This window comes from Symphalangus syndactylus, chromosome 5 (assembly GCF_028878055.3).
Source record: "Symphalangus syndactylus isolate Jambi chromosome 5, NHGRI_mSymSyn1-v2.1_pri, whole genome shotgun sequence".
Taxonomy (NCBI): Eukaryota; Metazoa; Chordata; class Mammalia; order Primates; family Hylobatidae; genus Symphalangus; species Symphalangus syndactylus.
The window spans coordinates 103,013,178-103,034,306 of NC_072427.2; the positions used below are offsets into that span (position 1 = coordinate 103,013,178).

At 37.9% G+C, this 21,129-nt stretch overlaps 1 pseudogene; it reads left to right on the forward strand.

Annotated features, from left to right (window-relative positions):
• The first annotated feature begins 18,820 nt into the window (after positions 1–18,820).
• LOC129482873 (glutathione peroxidase 1-like) lies at positions 18,821–19,642 on the forward strand (annotated as a pseudogene).
• The last annotated feature ends 1,487 nt before the right edge of the window (positions 19,643–21,129 follow it).

A 21,129-nucleotide genomic window follows, 5' to 3' on the forward strand; every position in this document is an offset into this window, starting at 1 on the left:
TCAAAAAACTCAATAAGAATTTTGAGTAAAAATAGACTAGTTAAGTAATCCTAAATGAAAGGGAGAAAGACATTCTCAGGGCAAGGTGTAGAAATGACTCATTTAAATTGCAAGATTTCAATGAGTTGACGTTTAACATGAAATCCTACTTCCCTATAATCTCCAGAGTTTCTTTTGGCAGCGATTAAAACCATTTCCTAAAATCCACTATGATTTAGCTATTTTAGCATTAATTTGAATTCTTATAAACCAAAAGAATGGCTTGATTAACAATTTTAAAAACATTTCTACTCTCAGAACATGGAGCTACAGGAATGCTATTGTCACCATCGTTATAAAATGTTAGGAGGTCCTATCTCTCTAGTAACTTAATCTTAACGTATGTGATCCAAGGGGGAAAGTGCTCAATTAAGCATGATGTTCAAATGCCTGGGCATTCGCTGGGGCTCTGGCATTAGTATCTTGACTCCTGGCATAGTTGTTCATGATGAAAAAATTATCTGCTCCCTTCTGTCAACTTCATTATTTTATACTTTCAAAGTTCTCTTTCTACTTTTGGATATCTTAGACTATGCTACTGAATGTATGTTTCCTGCATGAAACTTTGTACAGCAAAGACAAAGGATAGTCCAGACTCTTTGTTAAACTGGCTAGTCCCAGATTTTCTCTAACTGGCACACTTCCAGAAGTGAAATTCTTCCTTTATTGACTTCCCATTTAGAGTAAATGAACCCTTCTATTTGTTTCTATGACAGACATAAAAAGAATTTTTAAATGGTGTAGTTTTACCTAAATGGAAAAAAAATTCAAGTAAGTTCTACTAATAAAAAAATTGTCATTGATCATAAAATTAGTTCCTCTACCATTTTATGTCATCGTATAATGTGGGTATCTAATTTCCTATAATAATTATCTTAGTCTATTTTTGCTCCGATAACAAAATACGTTAGACTGAGTAATTTATAAAAAACAGAAATTTATTTCTCACAGTTTTTGAAGCTGAAGGCCCAAGATCAAGATGTCAGCAGGGGCCTGGCACAGTGGCTCACACCTGTAATCCTAGCACTTTGGGAGGCAGAGGCAGGCAGATCACCTGAGGTCAGGAGTTCGAGACCAGCCTGCCCAACATGGTGAAACCCCATCTCTACTAAAAATACAAAAAAATCAGCCGGCAGCGGTGGCACATGCCTGTAGTACCAGCTACTTGGGAGACTGAGATGGGAGAATTGCTTGAACCCGGGGGACGGAGGTTGCAGTGAGCTGAGATAGCGTCACTGCACTCCAGCCTGAGCGACAGAGTACAGTGTAGTCACTCAAGCCAGGCTCGAGTGACTGGTTCAAAACAAAAGATGTCAGTAAGTTTAGTGTCTGATTGAGACCCACTTTCTGCTTCCAATATGGCACCTCTTGCTTATTTTCATGTGGTGGAAGTAAGCAAAAGGGCCAGATAACATGTCCTCACGTGGCAGAAGCGATGGAAGAATAAGAGGGCAAAAAGGGGCTAGCTAGTTCTCTCCAGCCCTTTCATAGGCACTAAACCTATCCATATACGCGTGCAGAGCTCTCATGGCCTAACTACCTTCTAAATGATCCATAACTTAGTACTACTGCATTAGGAGAGTAAGTCTCATTATGAATTTTGGAAGGGACACAGACATGCAAACGATAGCTGTAACACTGTAGAATTTAGAAAATAAATTTTTAGTCAATTATCTTATTTATGAGAGATTATTTCTAAATTTGTACAGGAAAATTACAAAATTAGTGAATTTTCTTGTTTTTATTTTAAAAATTAACTTTACTTGTAGAAAAAATAAAATTAATTCAAAAATTGCCTTAAATATTTTTTAAGTTAATGTAGAAAATTCTCCTTTAAAATATTGAGGTACCGCTACTAAGAAACTTGAAAGACCAAAGATCTATGGAAATGTCTTCATTTCTAATCAACTGTGTCTGACTTTGGTTCATGGCAAAGAGATATTAACAAAATAAATCAATTGAGATAGCTAAAATTTGTTTTTATACTATTTCAAAGGCTTAAGAATAAAAATTAAATCTATCAGATTTATATTAAACCTAACAAAATGTTTTAGTTTGTTGGCTTTAAAAAATTTTAATTCATTTTTGTATCATCTATGACAGTGCAGATTATGTCACTCCTAATTAAAGAGGGTGAGGTCCCTCCTTATTTAAAATCAGAGTGGTATTTTGAGAGTTTCAATATTTGAATGATAAAAGAAAAAGCCAGCCAAAGGTCTCAAACATTCATTTAAATTACCTGACAGAGAGAACCCATAATTTCTATATTTGAAAGAGGTCTTGTATAAAACTGGAGAACTGTTTATTTTAATAGTATAAAAAATGACCTTGTATCTCCCTGATAGAAATAATTCTGGAGTCAGGTATAAACAGACTCGGAGAAGAGAGAAAGAGAAAATGTACTTTAAGTTATAGGGGCATAAAAATGAAATGGGTTTTGATGACATCACAAGCTCTACAGCAGAAATGGGAGCTTTTAATTTGATCCTATAATTTTATTTTATTTTTTTCTGGAAAAAGGAAGGTTTCTTAAATGACATACACTGGCCATAAAACATTTCAAGAGATGTAGAAGCCTGCAATCAGCTACTTGTTTTAATGAACACTTCAAATTTAGCCTATTCAAAAATATGTTTTTCTTTTGTCAATTTCCCTTAAGAACCTGCTTGAAGGGCTGGGAGTAAGGGTGAGGTTGGTGGTAGGGACCAAGACGGAAGTGACCGAGAAAGAATTCAGACCACATGAAATCTCTAACATGTTTTAAAATTAAAATTAACAGCTTGTGTTATGTTTATACTTATCCTCTGGCCATGTTGTAATAAATAAATAAAACCTCTTACAATGAAGTGTGTTTTCTAATTTCTCTCTCACTGGCTAAAGGGTGATTCTGTTCAGCTAATAGTGTGTTGTTTCAATGGAGATTCAGGTGTATAAATAAGTGAGAAATAAGCCAAGCCAAGAAAGTAGCACGCTTTGCTTCCTTCTGCTTGTTAATTTAGAAAAACAGTGCTGCTCCCAACCATCACTAAATGTGCTTTATTCCATGGGTGGCAATTCTAGTTCTTGTTCTCTTGGAATGGCTGTTCCTATTTTCATGGGTGGGAGGTCTGTGAAGGTGAATAACATGGCTTCCATGGGACGTAGACTCAATGGTGAAACCAAATGAAGAAATCTGTAGCCCCCCTCTGAGGTGTCTGGTGGAGATTAGGTCTGATCTAACACCTTTTGGTCTTGCTCTGTCTAAACAAACACTCAAATCTGAAACCCAGCCAGTCATAGCAGTCCCTGCCTACACATGTAATCGCAGGCATTTCAGAGCTTAGTCTTAAGTCCTGGCTGTCAAGTTTGTAATAAAAATATGCTATTTAATGTTTGCAGAATGAGGAAAGCTAACTGGCCAAGTGGATTTTTTCCAAGCTGTCAATTATTCTCTAGAATCAAGAAGTATTTTTCTTTTCTCTTTTTCTTTTTAACAATGACACTTTGCTTGTATATAGTTCAGTTGGTACCCACTCTTTTTGATCATCTGACATTCTTGCAATGAGTGGAAATTTACAACTTTAATGAAAACTTTGTCATCACCAATCAAAACTATAAGTCAAATTACGTGCAATCAACCTTTTAAGAATCATCTGAGATTCTTTTAGAACTACCTCATAATGCAAAACATCTAGTTTCAGGCATAACTGGTACAAATCAGAATCATTTACATGCTTATCATAGTAATTTCCAGTGTTGTACTATTTCTTCCTGTATCATTCCTACATCATTTATTTAGCACATATTTATTGAAATTGTAGAGAGTAAGCTCCAGGTTACCCACAATTGTGTCCTGGGTCTCAAAAGATTTATAATCATTTAGAAAGATGGACGTGCAAATTCTGAGAAAACATATACACATGAGATAAATTTCTGTAACATAATGGATAAATGTTTTTTGTTTTCTTGATTGCAGCTGCTATGGTCTGAATATTCATGTCCTACCAAAATTCCTGTGGTAAAATCTAATCCCCCAGGGTAATGGTATTAAGAGGGGGGCCTTTGGGAGATAATTAGGATTATATTAGGAGCCCTCATATGTGAGATTAGTGCCCTTATTTAAAAAGGTGTGAGGAAGCCTGTTTGCTCCTTGTGCCATGTGAGGACACACTCCCTCCATGAAGCAGGGAGCTTTCACAAGAAAATTCATTTCACTGAATCTTCTGACGCCTTGATCTTGAACTTGCTAGCCTCCAGAACTGTGAGCAGTAAATCCCTATTATTTATAAATTACCCAGTCTCTTGTACTCTGTTGTAGCAGCCCAAACGTGCTAAGATATTAGGTTGGTGCAAACATAATTGTGGTTTTTGTATTCTTGAAATTTGCCATTTGAAATTGGAATACATTCTTAAATAAATGTGGTTATATTATATATCATTTTAATGTGCATTTCTTGCTTTAGTTTTTGTTTTGTGAATGACTTATTTCTTGCTGTTTGTTTTATATTAATTAAACTGTGGAAATGATGTCAGACAAAAAGGAAATTCAAGAGATTTTCCTATTTGAGTTCAAAATGGGTCTTAAAGCAGTAGAGACAACTTGCAACATTAACGAATTTGGCCCAGGAACTGCTAACGAATGTACAGTGCAGTGGTGGTTCAAGAAGTTTTGCATAGGAGATGACAGCCTTGTGAAGATAAGGAGCATAGTGGCCGGCTATCGGAAGTTGACAGTAACCAGTTGAGAGTTGCCAAAGAACTCATAGTGAACCATTCCACAGTCATTCGGCATTTGAAGCAAATTGGAAAGGTGAAAAAGCTTGATAAGTGGGTGCCTCATGAGCTGAGCAAAAATAAAAAATAAAAAAGTTATTTTGAAGCATCCTCTTCTCTTATTCTACTCAACAACAATGAACCATTTCTCAATCGGATTGTGACATGCCATGAAAAGTGGATTTTATATGACAATTAGCTACACCAGCTCAGTGGTTAAACTGAGAAAAAGCTCCATAGCACTTCCCAAAGCCAAACTTATATCAAACAAAGGTCATGGTCCCTCTTTGTTGATCTGCTGCCAGTCCGATCCTCTACAGCTTTCTGAATCATGGTGAAACCATAACATCTGAGAAGTATGCTCAGCAAATCAATGGTATGCACCACAAACTACAGCTCCTGCAGCCAGCATTGGTCAACAGAAAGGGCCCAATTCTCCACAACAATGCCTGACTACACGTTACACAACCAACCCTTCAAAAGTTGAACAAATTGGACTACGAAGTTTTGCCTCTTCTGCTGTATTCACCTGACTTCTCGCCGACTGACTGACACTTTTTCAAGCATCTTGACAACTTTTTGCAGGGAAAACATTGCCACAATGAACAGGATGCAGAAAATGCTTTCCAAGACTTCAAATCCTGAAGCACTGATTTTTATGTTACAGGAAAAAACAGACTTATTTCTTGGCAAAAATGTGCTGGTCATAATGGTTCCTATTTTGATTAATAAAGATGTGTTTGAGTCTATTTATAATTTGAAATTCACAGTCCAAAACCGCAATTACTTTTGCACCAACCTAATAGTACCTATATGAGTATTGTCACTCTTCTCCAGGCTCATATTCTGTTCTCCATAGTTAAGACCCTTAAGATCCACTGCCAGGCAGGTTTTCCTGGTTATAATCAGTATATATTAGTCAGGCCTATCACTCTATGTTGAACATTCCCTTTCTTCTCCTAGTAGGAACATTATTTTCCTGATTAAGTCATGCAGAGATTTGTCCTATGTAATTGGTTCAGAGGCAATTAGGGGAAGTAGGGGTAGAAAGTAAGAAAGACAAGCATCATCTTGGAAGTCATCGATCTTGGGTGAATCCTTCACACAGTTTCAAGCAATGGGAAGATGCTCTTTTCATCATGATGGAGGGAGGGTGTTTATTGCTGCTGGCTCATAGGGATTGAAATTCTTAGTTCATCCTCCCGAATGTCTCCATCCAAGCTTAATATTCCTCTCCTCCCCAGTAGGGCCCTGAATTCATTATAGAAGAATTTGACAGAAATATGAATTTAGTCTCCTTTTGGCTCTACCTCTCTTCCTATAAAATCTTGAGCCTGATTTTCAACACATTTTTCTCTTCAACACATTTTGCACATGAAAGAAATGTGAGTCTCTTGAAATGCTGCAAAGAATGGCTTTTGGCTTTTACTCTGCAACCTTATTTAATGGTGTCTATTTTCTTCCTTCAGAGCCTATATGGCTACTAACAACTGCTAATTAATTTTACAATCTTTGTTAATGTAAGTTAGCCCATATAATTCATGTAAAGAACTATTACAAAATGAATGCATTACCTCTTCGTTTGTACTCCAATCCATCACAGATGGTGAAAAGCAGGGTGCTGATAATCTCAGTTGGTCTCTTTGGATTTTGGAAACAATGCATATTACACTAGGAATATTGCTTTTGTTCCATGTAATGAGTGACTTAGAAGGCTGTCAGTTTTCAGTGTGGCCCATAGCAAGATAGATTCTTCAGCAGTTTTAGTTATGGTAAAAGTAGCTCTGCCACTTTGTACAAATGACTTGCAGATCACATAGTACAGGAGGTAAGAGATCTTTTTGGTAGATAAAACGTTATGTCTAGTCTCTGGAGAACCATAGCAAAAAAAAATCACAGCACAGAACTAGGAATTGAAACAAAGTCATACCATCTTTGGCAAAGAACTAGTCACATTTTGAAAGAAGCTCCTTATGCTGTTGGGTCCTGCTAGAGATGGTGCACCAGAACATAGACTACCAGGTGACAATGTAATGAAATGTCCACCCGGAGCTGGATCTTTTCTTTTTCCATCAGATCACTGTAGAAAAGTCCAATCTCCAAGCCCATTTCCAGCCCCACAATGGCTAAAAATCTTAGCAAAGAGAGAGAAGTCAGTGCATCCGGGGTAGGTGTGGTATGGGTGTCAGGTCCTCTGTTCCTACTTATTCATATTTGGATTTCCTTTTTAGTCCTTTGTCAAGAAGATTAGACAAAAAGATGTCTGTCCAAAGATAAATAAATCTAGAATGGATGACAGGAAGAGGAAAATTAAGATGTTGGGATCAACTGCAGTGGTAGAGACTGTAGACTGTTTCATCAAAGCATCCTAGGGCCAGGCTTCTTGTTTTGTTTTTTCTTGTTTGTTTTAGTTTGGTTTTTAAGAAATTGTGACTGGCCACTAGTATATGTTGTTTGCATTAGTTTACTATCACTACATAACACATTATTACTACTCACCTAGAGGCTTTTAAAAAAATCTCACATTTCTATAATTCAGAAGACCAGAAAGTGCCAAAATTAAGGTATCAGCCAACTTGGACATTTATCTGGAGGCTATGAGAAAGAGCCTCCTTGGAGATTATTCAGCTTGTTGGGATAGAGTCCAGTTCCTTGCAGTTGTAGAATTGACAGCCCCGTTATCTTGCCTGCTGTTGGCTAGGAACTTCTCTCAGCAGCTAGAAATTTGTTATGACCTGAGCTGTGTTCCACCAAAATTTGTATGTTGAAATTTTAACCCAGAGTATCTCAGAATATGACTGTATTTAGAGATACAATCTTCAAAAAGGGAAATAAGGTAAAATGAGGTCATATGAAAGGGACCTGATCCCATATAATTGATATCTTTAAAAGAAGAGGAAACTTAGACACAGGCATGTACACAGGAAAGATCATGTAAAGATACAGGGAGAAGATGACCTATAAGCCAAGGAGAGAGGTCTTGGAAGAAACTACCTCTGCTGATCTCAGACTTCTGGCCTTCAGAACTGTGAGAAAATAAACTTCTGTTGTTTAAGCTGCTCGGTCTTTTTTTTTTTTTTTTTTCCTTGAGATGGAGTTTCACTCTTGTTACCCAGGCTGAAGTACAATGGCATAATCTTGGCTCACTACAACCTCTGCCTCTTGGGTTCAAGTGATTCTCCTGCCTCAGCCTCCTGAGTAGCTGGGATTACAGGCGCTCGCCACCTTGCTTGGCTAATTTTTGTATTTTTAGTAGAGACAGGATTTCATCATCTTGGCCAGGTTGGTCTCGAACTCCTGACCTGAAGTGATTCACCTGCCTCGGCCTCCCAAAGTGCTGGGATTACAGGCATGAGCCACCGCACCTGGCCAGTCTGTCATTTTTTATGGCAGCCCTAGAAAACTAATGCAAAGCTACTCTCTGGTTCTTGTATATGGGCCTCTCCATCTTTGGATCAGCAATAGTGCATCAAATCTTTCTAGTACCTTGAATCGCTTCTGCTACCAGCCAGAGGAAACTCTATTTTCCACTATTCTCACAGGAGACAATTCCACTACATTTTCTGCCATTACCTAACAAGCATCTCCATTCCTCCTGTTTCCAATAACAGGCCCGTCACTTCATTCTGAGCCCTTATCAGAAAGGCTCATAAAATTCATATTTTGACTCACAATTGGTTGAAGACAATTTAGGTATTTTCTATCATTGTATCTTTCAAAATTTTTCTCAGAATTCTTCCAGCCTCCATCCACTTGGTTTCAAAGCCAACTCCATATTTGTATGTGTTTGTTATGGCAGCACCTACTTCCAAATACCAAAATTATCTACACCAGTCAGAGTTCAACTGGAGGTGCAGAACATTTAAGATTGTACAGGTATTAAAATTATATCTCTCTTGATAGAAGGATGGATGGATAGATAGATGATAGATAGATAGATAGATAGATAGATAGATAGATAGATAGATAGATAGATGGCATGGTTGTGGGGACTGGAATAAAGTCCTAAATCCATAGAGCAGACATTCAGGAAGGCACAGTCTTGAACCTATGGCTATGGTTGAAGCTATCATCCACAAGAAAGCAAGGTCACAAACAGGATGGAACTCCCTGAGAACAGGTTGAAATTGCCCTCAAGAGAAATGTCTTCTTTTTCTTTCTCTTTCAATTACTCTCTCTCTCTCTCTCAGAAACATCAACCCTGATTTAAAGTTTTGCAACTCATTCACTTAGGCCCACTCACATTATCCAGAATAACCCCTCTTGCTTAAAGACAATGCATTAGGATCTTTATTACAACTACAAAATTCCTTCACAGCAAAACCTGTATTTGTGTTTGATAGTATAAAAAGGCAAGTTGAAACATCACAATAGCTACCACAGTGTTAGTGCTCTCTGTACAAGCCTTTATTACTCACTCTACCTCATGGGCAGAAAGTGTCCTACTGCAAGCATTTGTGGCTCTCAGGCCAAGAGTCCTTCCTCAATCTGTGCACTGGATGGAATGGAAACACTGGGGAACTGACATCTCCAGGAATTATTCTCAGCCCATGAAAAATGGATCTTTGAGGATAAATACATCAGCTTCTGTACCCATCAGGTGCTCTTCTCCAACAGAATTGAATTCTATTACCCTCACCAGCAGTCTGTTCATCACATCCTTTCCTTCTGCCTCACCTGCCCAATTCCCATCAATGATTACTGAAGTCACCTTACAAATAAACCACTGCTACTCATATTCTTGCCTTGAAGTTTGCTTCTGAGGTAACTTTTCCTAAGACACCTCTCTTCTCAGTATTCTTTTCTCACCAACTCCTAACCAAATTATTCAGTGTTCTTCGCTGCAAATGACACAAGTCAATCCTAGTAAATTAATAGGTAGAGGCTGTTTGCAAGAAGGCAGTCAGATGGCTCCAGAAATGAACAAAAGTGTGCAGCACTAGGTTCAGAGTATGATAGAAATGAAGAGAGATGAGTGGTTGGGAACACAGCCATGATTTTCCCTTAAAAACTATCTGCTTTTTTCCTTGCGATAGTTTACTGAGAATGATGTTTTCCAGTTTCATCCATGTCCCTACAAAGGACATGAACTCATCATTTTTTATGACTGCATAGTATTCCATGGTGTATATGTGCCACATTTTCTTAATCCAAGTTCTCACTCGTAGGTGGGAATTGAACAATGAGAACTCATGGACACAGGAAGGGGAACATCACACTCCGGGGACTGTTGTGGGGTTGGGGGAGCGGGGAGGGACAGCATTAGGAGATATACCTAATGCTAAATGACGAGTTAATGGGTGCAGGAAATCAACATGGCACATGGATACATATGTAACAAACCTGCACATTGTGCACATGTACCCTAAAACCTAAAGTATAATAAAAAAACAAAACAAAACAAAAAAAAACTATCTGCTTAGAAAATCCCAATCACTGGAAACTCCTTCTAGCACTTTGGGCTCTTGACTGCCCCTTTCTCAAGAGATTTGTCTGTCTTTGTATTTTTGTGCCACTTTCTCAAGTCTTGAGTGGGGTATCTGATTGGCAGACACAGGGTCACATGGCCACGTCTTGGCAGCCCTGGGTAAAGGATGGTGCATACTTATCTTCCCAAAATAGAAAGTTGATCTGCTGGGTAGCTAAGGGAATACAAATGTTCACTGTTTTCATAGTAGCCATTTGCAGTAAAGAACTTTCCATAGGATAGATCTTATTTTAGTGCATGCAGTGATATTAGTGCAAATACTGAATTTTAGGAAAGGCATTCCAACATCTTTTTTGTCTTCAGAACATTCTCATGTGTGTTCTGGGTATAAACAAATATATACACAGCAAGATTGTACCCACACATATACATACACATATATATACAAAGAGCAGGAATTGCTTGAGATAAAAATTATTTCATATGATTTCAATCAGTGACTAATCTTTTCTTCTTTCCTCTCTATGTTAAGCAACCTTGAACAAAACTAAATTTCAGGGATAATTGCTTCAGAACTTGTGTGGGTTCTCTACCACAATGTAACTGGTGAAAGTTAGTAGGACATTTCAGACTCCTCAAAATGAACTAGTTGTGTTTAAATGTCATATGCCAAATTAACACCTCAAAAAGAAAAAAGAAACAGCGTATGTGATGGATGGAAGCAGAGCTGCCACTGAAAACTGTTTAGGTCGTGGTTAGGTTAAATCCAGGGTGAGGCAGAAGAAAGGGTGAAAAAGAGTGTAAAAGGATCTTTTAAAAACAGTCCTATCCCTGAAACCACCCTGAAACAAGCCATTGATGGGAAAAGTGACTTATGATGCCTGTCAAGCATATTGTTGTGTGTGTGTGTTTTTTTAAGAGAGAAAGAGAGTCAGAGACAGAGAAACCAATATGACCTACATTTCATGGGCATGGAAGTTGTAGATAAGCACATTTTATTTAATGCATGTTTACATATTTATTTCACCAAAAGCTCACATGCTTTTTACAGGTGGCCAGTGTAAATTCTTGCTTCATTACAAAATTCTATACTTTCCCTCAACTTTCCTGCATCTCCCAAACAGCAACTATTCTACATCTCCTAAACAGAATGCATGAAATCAAAAGTTTCACAAATTATTAAACCTCCAAGAATATTTAAATTAATCCACCTTTATAGTTTAAAACGGTTAAATGCCTTCTGCTCATGAATTTACAAAACCCAAAGAACAGCATTTATTACTACAAATATACATTGTGCTAAGGACGTGGCCAAATGATGGGGATGTAAAACCAAATAAGAAATGTCTTCTAAAAGCTTACAGTTTAGAAAAACACATACACAGATAATTACAACACAGTGCAAAGATGTTATTACCAAGGCATGGCCAGTTTTACAATGGGAGAAACACAGCTCAAGGAACATAGTGAGTGCAAGTGCAAAGTGAGTCACAAGCAGGAAAACGAGTCCCGCAATGTGTAAGTCCTACAAGGCCTAAAATATGTGCTTGAAAAATAATTAGAGACAAGATCAGTGCAATGGAAAGTAATGTGTATGATATAGGCAGCGAGGAGACATTAAAAGACTCGACATTAGGAACATATCAAATTTGCATTTTAGATCAAACTGTAGAGAAAACAAATTTTTAGGGGAGCAGGTTTGGAGACAGAGTACAGGCTACAGTAGCAGTTCAAATGAGAATAAACAGAATAAACAATACCTAAACCAGGAAAAAGGTATTCATAGTAGAAATAAAGTAGAGAATATACAGTTTAAAGTTTTTAAGAGGTACGTTAAAGATTTTAGCTTTGGTGCAAGGGGGGATGAAAATGCCCAGTTTAGGACAATCCCTTCTCTAGCTTGATAACTCTTTACTTGGGTGGTGTATCCGTGATGTAGCAATGGAATCAAAGCAATCAGTTTTGTGGGAGGAGAAGCATTCGTCTTTGAGCCTGTTATGTTTGATGTGCATGTGCACACACAGGCAGTTGGGAAATTAAAGGAGACTAAAGATAGAGGCTGAGAGTCAACACCGATAGGGAGAATAATTTCCTCCTTCCGAAAGATTTCCAGAACCTGTGAATATACTACTGTACATGAAAAAAAGGAAATTTGCAGGGGCGATTAATTTGTAGATCACAACATGGGAAGATTATCTGGTATTATCCAGGTAGAAAAATGTCCTCGCACGGGTCCTTACAGGGAAAGACAGGAGCCTGTGAGAGGAGCTATGACAAGAGAAGCAGATGTGATAAAGAGATTGAAAGATGCTGTACCCCTGGCCTTGAAGATAGAAGACGTGGCCACAAGCAGGTGGGCTCCAAAAGGTGGAAGAGGCAAGGGAAAGAAATCTCTGCTAGAGCATCCAGCAGAAACACAGCCCTTGGAGACTACTTGGTTTTAGGACATCTGACCTCCAGACCAGCAAGATAATAAATTGGTGTTTTTTTAAAAACACTATGTTTGTGGTCATTTTGTACAGAAGCAAAAGGAAACTAATTCCATTTAAGAGTTGGCCACATCTGTTAGGTGTGGTTTGAGAGAAACAGAGGATAAATGCTAAGAGAGAAATTGTTGTAAAAATGGAGTGTTGAAGAAACTCGTTTCAAGAATAAAAATAGAAGAAGAAAAGCAAATGTGTATTTAGCTTCACAAATTTACACATATATAAAATATATATTGTATATAGTACACACTTGCATTGCAAATATGAAAAGGAGAGCTTAAAACAAGATAGGCAAAGGAAACATCATTATTTTTCATGTGACATTCTCTCAAATTTATTTATGGGAAAAATTATGGGTGTTTTTTCCACAAAAAGATAGGAAAAGTTACTTGGTCTCATACCTCTTTTCTATTTGAAAAATTAAAAGAAAACAAAACCAAATTAAATACTTGGAAAACAAACTTAGCAATTTTCCTGGGTGCAGGTTGCCGGGCAAAGTTTCTAGGGATCATGGACTATTGCTAGGTACTTCTTCAACTGGATAAGTATACAAAGGGTAGGTATTCCATGGAAAAATGAATGATTTCTCTCTGGGGCACTCTGTCCCTTCCCAGTAGTCTATATTTAAGTAAATACTGTCTGTTAAGCAATTAGGAGTTGCTTGTCCTAACGATTGTGTGAAAGAATGTCATGTAAAAGAAACTAAAGGCATCCAATATTGTCAACACTTTTTCTTCCATTCCTCCAAATGAATCCAAATATTTTACCATCTTCTGCCAACACAGAATTCAAGCATGTAGTATGGGCATCTGAAAAGCAAAATCTCAGGAGGCCAAGAAAAACATGAGCTAATCCTTTAGGTTTCCCAGTTATTTGCAAACTTGCCTTTCAAAGTAAGAAATAGCTAGGAAGAAAAGAGACTAGGCTGATGGTTTCCACAACAGCCTCAAAATGAAAACATATGGCATTTTTGCTTAAGATTGACATTTACTCATTTATGATTTTTTTTTCCTGACACAAAGAAGGAATTTAATTAAACTTTTTTTCTTTTCTAATAAGACCAGGTTGTTGAGATTTAGTGTCATAGGTCTGTTACAGGGCTGAGAAATTATTGGACAGTGGCTATATAGGTGCAGAGCAGTATATGATGTTCTCTCTGTTTCTTGCTGGTCTCCCCCTCCTCTCCTGCTCCTTCACTCTAGACATATTGTATGTATTAATCCATTTTCATACTGCTGTGAAGAAATACCTGAGACTGTAATTTATTAAGAAAGAGAGGTTTAATGGACTCACAGTTCCACATGGCTGGGGAGGCCTCACAATCATGGTGGAAGGCAAAGGAGGAGCAAAGTCACGTCTCACATGGCAGCAAGCAAGAAAGCACGCGCAGGGGAACTTCTCTTGATAAAACCATCAGATCTCATGAGACTTACTCACTATCACAAGAACAGCATGGGAAAACCCACCCCCATGATTCAGTTACCTCTCACTTTGTCCTTCCTGAAACACTTGGGGATTATGGGAGATACAATTCAAGATGAGATTTGGGTAGGGACATAGCCAAACCATAGCACTGTATGACTTGAGGCTCCTCACACTACACTTCTCAAAGCTTTGCACATTCCCTGTCTTGGTTCAGGAGTCCCTGCCTCAGAGAGGCTTCTTTGATTTTTTCAAGTGCTAGTAATCAGCCCTTTTGTTGATCTAGACCTCGTTGTCCAATACAGTAGCCACTAGCTACATGTGGCCATGGAGCACTTGAACTGTGGGTGGCCCAAATGGAGACGATGCTATAAGTGAAAAATGTGTGCTGAATTTCAAAGACACAATAGAGAAACACAATGTAAAACATCTCTGTATTAGTTTGTTTTCATGCTGCTGCTAAAGACATACCTGAGACTGGACAATTTACAAAAGAAAGAGTTTTAACAGACTTACAGTTCCACATGAGTGGGGAAGCCTCACAGTCATGGCAGAAGGCAAGGGAGGAGCAAGTCGTATCTTACGTGGATGGCAGCCTGCAAAGAGAGAGAGAGAGAGAGATCTTATGCACGGGAACTCCTCTTTTTAAAACCATCAGATCTCATGAGACATATTCACTATCATGAGAATAGCACAAGAAAGACCTGCCCCCATGATTCAATTACCTCCTACTGGTTCCCTCCCATGACACATGGGAATTGTGGGAGTTACAATTCAAATTGAGATTTGGGTGGGGACACAGCCAAACCATATCAGTCTCATTGATCATTTTTATATTAGTTACATATAGCAATGAAAATATTTTTTATCTATTCCTTAAATGAAATATATCACTAAAGTAAATTTCCTCTGTTAATTCTTATCTATTTAATGTGACTAGTAGAAAATTTTAAATTACATATGTGGCTCATATTTGTGGCTCTTCTGGCATTGGTATCCTATCGTATAGTGCTATTCTAGAACTTGTTCACCCCAATCCTGAACTTAACAAATTCTATGGTATAGATGATAGTGATTTAACTATCTCCTCCAATAGTCTTTTTAATGGAAAAGGGCATGTCTTACTTATCTCTTGTCTTTGCTACCTATTACAACATCTAGAACTTATTAGACACACAGTAAAAAATCTGCAAAATAAATTGAAATTAAAGCATAAGAAAAATATTTTCAAACAATTATATAGTTCAACTTATATTGTTACCTGTTTACATATTATTAAAAAATATTAGTATTGAGTAAAATAGTTTAGGGTTACATTTCCTCATTTTTCTTCTCAGTTCTTGGTAGGTATTTGTTAATCTATGATTCAAAAGTTATAGAAAGAAATTCTACCACTAAAATTATGTTCCAAATACTTTAACTCTAAAAAACGGATGAAATACTTAAGCCACCAAGAAGTGTAGGATTTTTATTGGCAATATAGTGAAAAGTTAGCTAACCATTCCTACTTCATCAGAAAACATTGTATGTTTTCTAATTATTTTTAGCTTCACTTTGGGAGGCCAAGGCAGGCGGATCACAAGGTCAGGAGATCGAGACCATCCTGGCTAACACGGTGAAACCCTGCCTCCACTAAAAATACAATATATATATATATATATCCGGGTGTGGTGGCGGGCGCCTGTAGTCCCAACTACTCTGGAGGCTGAGGCAGGAGAATGGTGTGAACCCAGGAGGCGGTGGTTACAATGAGCCGAGATTATGCCACTGTACTCCAGCCTCGGCGACAGAGCAAGACTCTGTCTCAAAAATAAATAAAAAAATTAATAAAACAACCTTACTATTGGCATATATAAATACAGATTATATATGTTTGAGAGAATGTGTTTTTCAGAATACAACATGGAATTGAAAATTATGTACCAAAATTATGAATCAAAAATCAGTTCCACTGCCAATAGTATGAAATGGAAGCATCACAGTTCCCAGCCCAATAGATAGCATCTCTCCAATTGTGATACTTGAAAGTATTATAGAAAAGAAAAAATAAAAATAACCTTAGACCAATGAAGTCCTCTGATCTTAAAAGAAAACTTAAATTGTGTTTTTTATGTTGGACACACGTACTAAGATAGAAAAACTAAAATATTTTATTAAGGTAAGTCACTACAAAAAATGCTTAGTTGACAAAAATTATTTAGTTTTTGGAATATCTGATTTGACCCAGATTTTATTATTTCTTTGTGCCTTCTCTGAATCACATTATAGAATATGTAAAGGAAAAGGTCAAGCAAAAGCCAATGGAGGCCCTGCAGGCTTCAGCTGGCCATGCCAGGGGTCTAAATATTACCACATATTGGTAAACATGGTATTTGTTGAAAAACGAAATTATTCCGTAAAATCCATTTGTGAATCATAATATCTTTTTTATAAAGTGGTTGATAAAATATGCAGCTATTTTAAGATAATACTACTCCCTTTCAGGCATCAAAGCAAACTCATGTTAGAGCCACTCATTAACTGCTTGACCTTGAGAAAACTAGTGGATTTATAGGATTCTAAGATTTGTCTATGAATTTGAAACTTTCATCCTGGGCCTTGCCTGTTTCACAAGTTGTTACGTGCCTGCACGGGTGGTGAAGTTGGATGCAGAAAATCCGAGTGCACTTGTGAATTTAAGGGCGTTTTTACTTCAAGAGACTTCAGTTTCTCATTCAGAAATGAGAATTTTTTATTTGATAACTTCAAAATCAATTTCATTTTACAAATGGTTTTTAAAGAAAATGCTGTTTAAGTAATCATATTGCTCATGTTATATTCTTTAATATTGCTAAAGTATGTTGCCATATACAAAGCAATGCATAAAATGGTATTTAATACACTTTCAGGTACTATAGAATATAAATATTTGTTTTTATTAGAAGACGGTTGGGTACTTTATTATATCTCTTTTACCTTGGAGGTGATTAAGACTACACTCTCTAAAGTGAGAGTATTTGCAGAGACCCAGAGCACTTTCTTATCTCAGGTACCGATTTATTTTTAGAGTTTCCTCTGTGTGCCAGTTTCAGATCTATGTTTGGTTACTGCTGTATAATGCACCATGGTAAAATTTTTTTTAAAAAAAAGCAGTTTTCAAATGTCTTGAAAAGCAAATCACCACTGGAACCTCACATTCTTGTATTTACGATTGTATAGCTACTAGAATTTGCAAAAAGAGCTGGGTTCAAATTTAATGAGTCTTATAAATACCAGGATAAACGAGTAACTACAAAAAATTCCTGAATGCATATACTCAGTTCTGTCGCACTGACTGATATATTCAAGGCTATGATACAGATTAGAATACTTTTCAACTTTCAAAGTAGGAGAGAACACCTCCCCCACAAAAAACCCTCATGAATTAACATTTAAAAAGACATAGACTTCATTTTATGAATTCTCATATAAAATTTTGTAATTTTTGATAACACTGTCAGAGCTATCTTGCTAAGTCCACAGATACTGGGATAATCCCTCTGCTTTCAAGCATTCAAAGATGATCCTGTTATTAATAGGACAAGTCCAAATTCCGGATCATAGCCTCACAGTCAAACTGTGTTTTGACCTTTATCTACTTGTACCCTTCTGTCACCTCAAAGTCACCTTATGCCCCAACCACACTATTTTTATTACACTTTATTTTCTTTCATGCAACTGCATCTCTGTCTTCCCCCTCCATTTTTTTTTTTTTTTTTTGAATTAGATATACTCCTAGCAGACCGTCCCCTCTGTGCTGGAATTAAACTCACCTGTTAAACTCACACCAGGTTCATTGTTAAGTACTCTGAGATCTGAAGACTCAGTAACATCTCTTTCTATTCTACCATAATACTGTGTAGAAGCACAGGGTAACTATAATTGTGCCTTGAACATAAAATGTGATCAATTAATATTAGCTGAATGTTGAATGAAATCAAATGTATTAACTGACCTATGATAGAGCGACTCTGAAATTTTGAGCAAGGTGCTTCACATAGCCGAGTATTGCGCTTTTCACTGTAAGTGAAGATAATTGTATCTATTACCTTGTAAGTTTGCTGGTAAGGATTAAATGAGACATCTAGTACTTAGAACAGTGATCGCTCTTCTAAATAGCCACTGTAAACGTAAAGCATAATCTCCAAGAAGGTAAGATAATTCTGTTTAACCCATCATTGAGTCACGAGTACCATGAATTATGTTTGTCATTAGTAGATGATGAATAAGTATGGATGGAGGAATGAGTAAATGGATGCTGGAATGTGTTAGACTATAAAGACAGCATTCAGTAAATGTTTAAGCAATCTAGTGGCACCTTTCTGTCTCTGGATATTGTGGAAACACCAAAAAAAATTACTTAATGGTAAAGAGTTCACCCTCTAAAATGGGTTGCCTAAAATGGTATCTGAGAATGGCCACCTACTAGTTGTTTGCCTAATTCATTTGAGTTAATTAACCATGAGAAAGTTTCTTATCTCTGTGATTTTATTAGTTCACTCCTAAAATGAAAATACTTGGTGATGATTAAGGGAGTTAAACATAAAGCACTTAGGATACTTCTAGCATACAAGAAGATTTTAATAAATGCTATTATTATTATTTTTGTTATTCAAAGTATTTTTTTGACAGTGCTTGTTCGGGGCGTTCCCCTAGCTTCTCGGACACTTGCGCCATGTGTGCTGCTCGGCTAGCGGCGGCGGATGCCCAGTCGGTGTAAGCCTTTTCCGCGCACCCGCTGGCCGGCGGGGAGCCTGTGAGCCTGGGCTCCCTGAGGGGCAAGGTGCTACTTATCGAGAATGTGGCGTCCCTCTGAGGCACCACGGGCAGGGACTACACCCAGATGAACGAGCTGCAGCGGCGCCTCGGGCCCCGGGGCCTGGTGGTGCTCGGCTTCCCATGCAACCAGTTTGGGCATCAGGAGACGCCAAGAACGAAGAGATTCTGAATTCCCTCAAATATGTCCGACCTGGTGATGGGTTCAAGCCCAACTTCATGCTCTCCGAGAAGTGCAAGGGGAACGGTGCGGCGGCGCACCCTGACTTCACCTTCCTGCGGGAGGCCGGCCAGCCCCCAGCGACGACGCCACTGCACTCATGACCGACCCCAAGCTCATCACCTGGTCTCCAGTGTGTCGCAACGATGTTGCCTGGAACTTTGAGAAGTTCCTGGTGGGCCCTGACGGTGTGCCCGTATGCAGGCACAGCCACAGCTTCCGGACCATTAACATCGAGCCTGACATCGAAGCCCTGCGGTCTCAAGGGCCCAGCTGTGCCTAGGGCGCCCCTCCTACCCCGGCTGCTTGGCAGTTGCAGCGCTGCTCTCTGGGGGGTTTTCATCTATGAGGGTGTTTCCTCTAAACCTACAAGGAGAAACACCTGATCTTCCAGAAAATACGCCCTCGAGATGGGCGCTGGTCCTGTCCATCCCAGTCTCTGCCAGACCAAGGCGAGTTTCCCCACTAATAAAGTGCCGGGTGTCAGCAGAAAAAAAAAAAGTATTTTTTTACTGTATTATTATTAAAAATAGAGAATTATCTGGTTGATGAAATGAAAAATGATAATAAACCTTGAAAGGAGGAAACTATGATCATAACAACAGCAAGGGAGATGAGCTTTGGGGCATGCTTTGGAGAATTAATGCATTTAGGAGAGATTCCATGGACTGATGAAGAGTAAATTTACCTAGAATATAAGGGGACATCTCAGAAATGAATCTCCCCTTACATAATTACATATTGTCTTAAAAAAGAAAAGGAACAGTTTAAGGCCTTCAGGTACCTGAATAGTGTATATTGGATAAGCTGACCACTTAAGGCTAAAACAGGAATGATTTTAAAATCATAGCTAATAAAGCTGTTAAAAGTTTTATTTTAAATAGTGAAAGAAAATGCAGATAGAAGAATTGAATCTACATATTAGTTACTTTCCTGGGTAGTAACTAATGTTATTTTGAGTGTTTTACAAAATTTGCCTTAGATAAAAAGCCATATTCTAAAAGGAGAATCTCTTTTACTCTTATAAAATTAAAGCATTCAGAAAATATTAATAATTCTAAAAAAGAGAGTACGCATCTATTGTTCTTCCAAAAATAGAAATCGCTTTTTTGTATATTTGACTATAACCCACAAACTAGAAAATACACAGAAGAGAGTGGTCAGAATAGTGTTCAGGCCTAAATAACCATATTACATGATACAGTGAAGGGTAATAAAATACCTTACCTGGAGGTCTTTGATTCTGAAAGAGACTAGCATTTGAATCATTCAATCCTTTAAGGACCCAAATAGAATGAAAAGGTGAAGAAAGGGCTAATTTTCTTTCTCTCTTTCTCTCTCACTCTCTGTCTTCCCCTCTGAGATGCGACATCCATCTTCTCCCATCCTTGGACACCACAGCCCCCGGTTTTCACCCCTCCCTCCTTCTCAGGTCTTTGAACTCAAAATATACCACTGGCTTCTTTGGTTCTACAGCTTCCACACAATTCATAGACTGTGGAACTTCTCAGCCTCCATAATAACATGGATAAATTCCCACAATTAATGTTCTGTTATATATCTATAACATCTTATTGATTCTGTTTCTCTGGAAAACCTTGACTAATGCATCCTGTGACTTTCCTAAGGCCAGGGCTAGAACAAAAGGCTGGAAATTACAGGGACACCAACATTTGGTAACCACTAGTAAAAGAAAGAATTTTCGTAGCGGTGGTCAACAAAGCCACGGACTGTTTGATAAAGAGGTGACCTCATTCCACTTCTGGTACCATAAAAAGAGAGGCCCAATAGACATTGATAGGAATGCCCAGATCAGGGTGAGGTTGACGTTGCTTAGGAGCCAATAAGAACAGTTCTACTAATCAGAATGGACAAGAGCTAATTCGCTATAATAGATACATTGTGCAGCTAGGCAGACATTTCCTGAATTAGAAGAGTGAATTGATGGGAAAACCACTTAGAATTTGCGATGTTTTAATTCTTGCTGA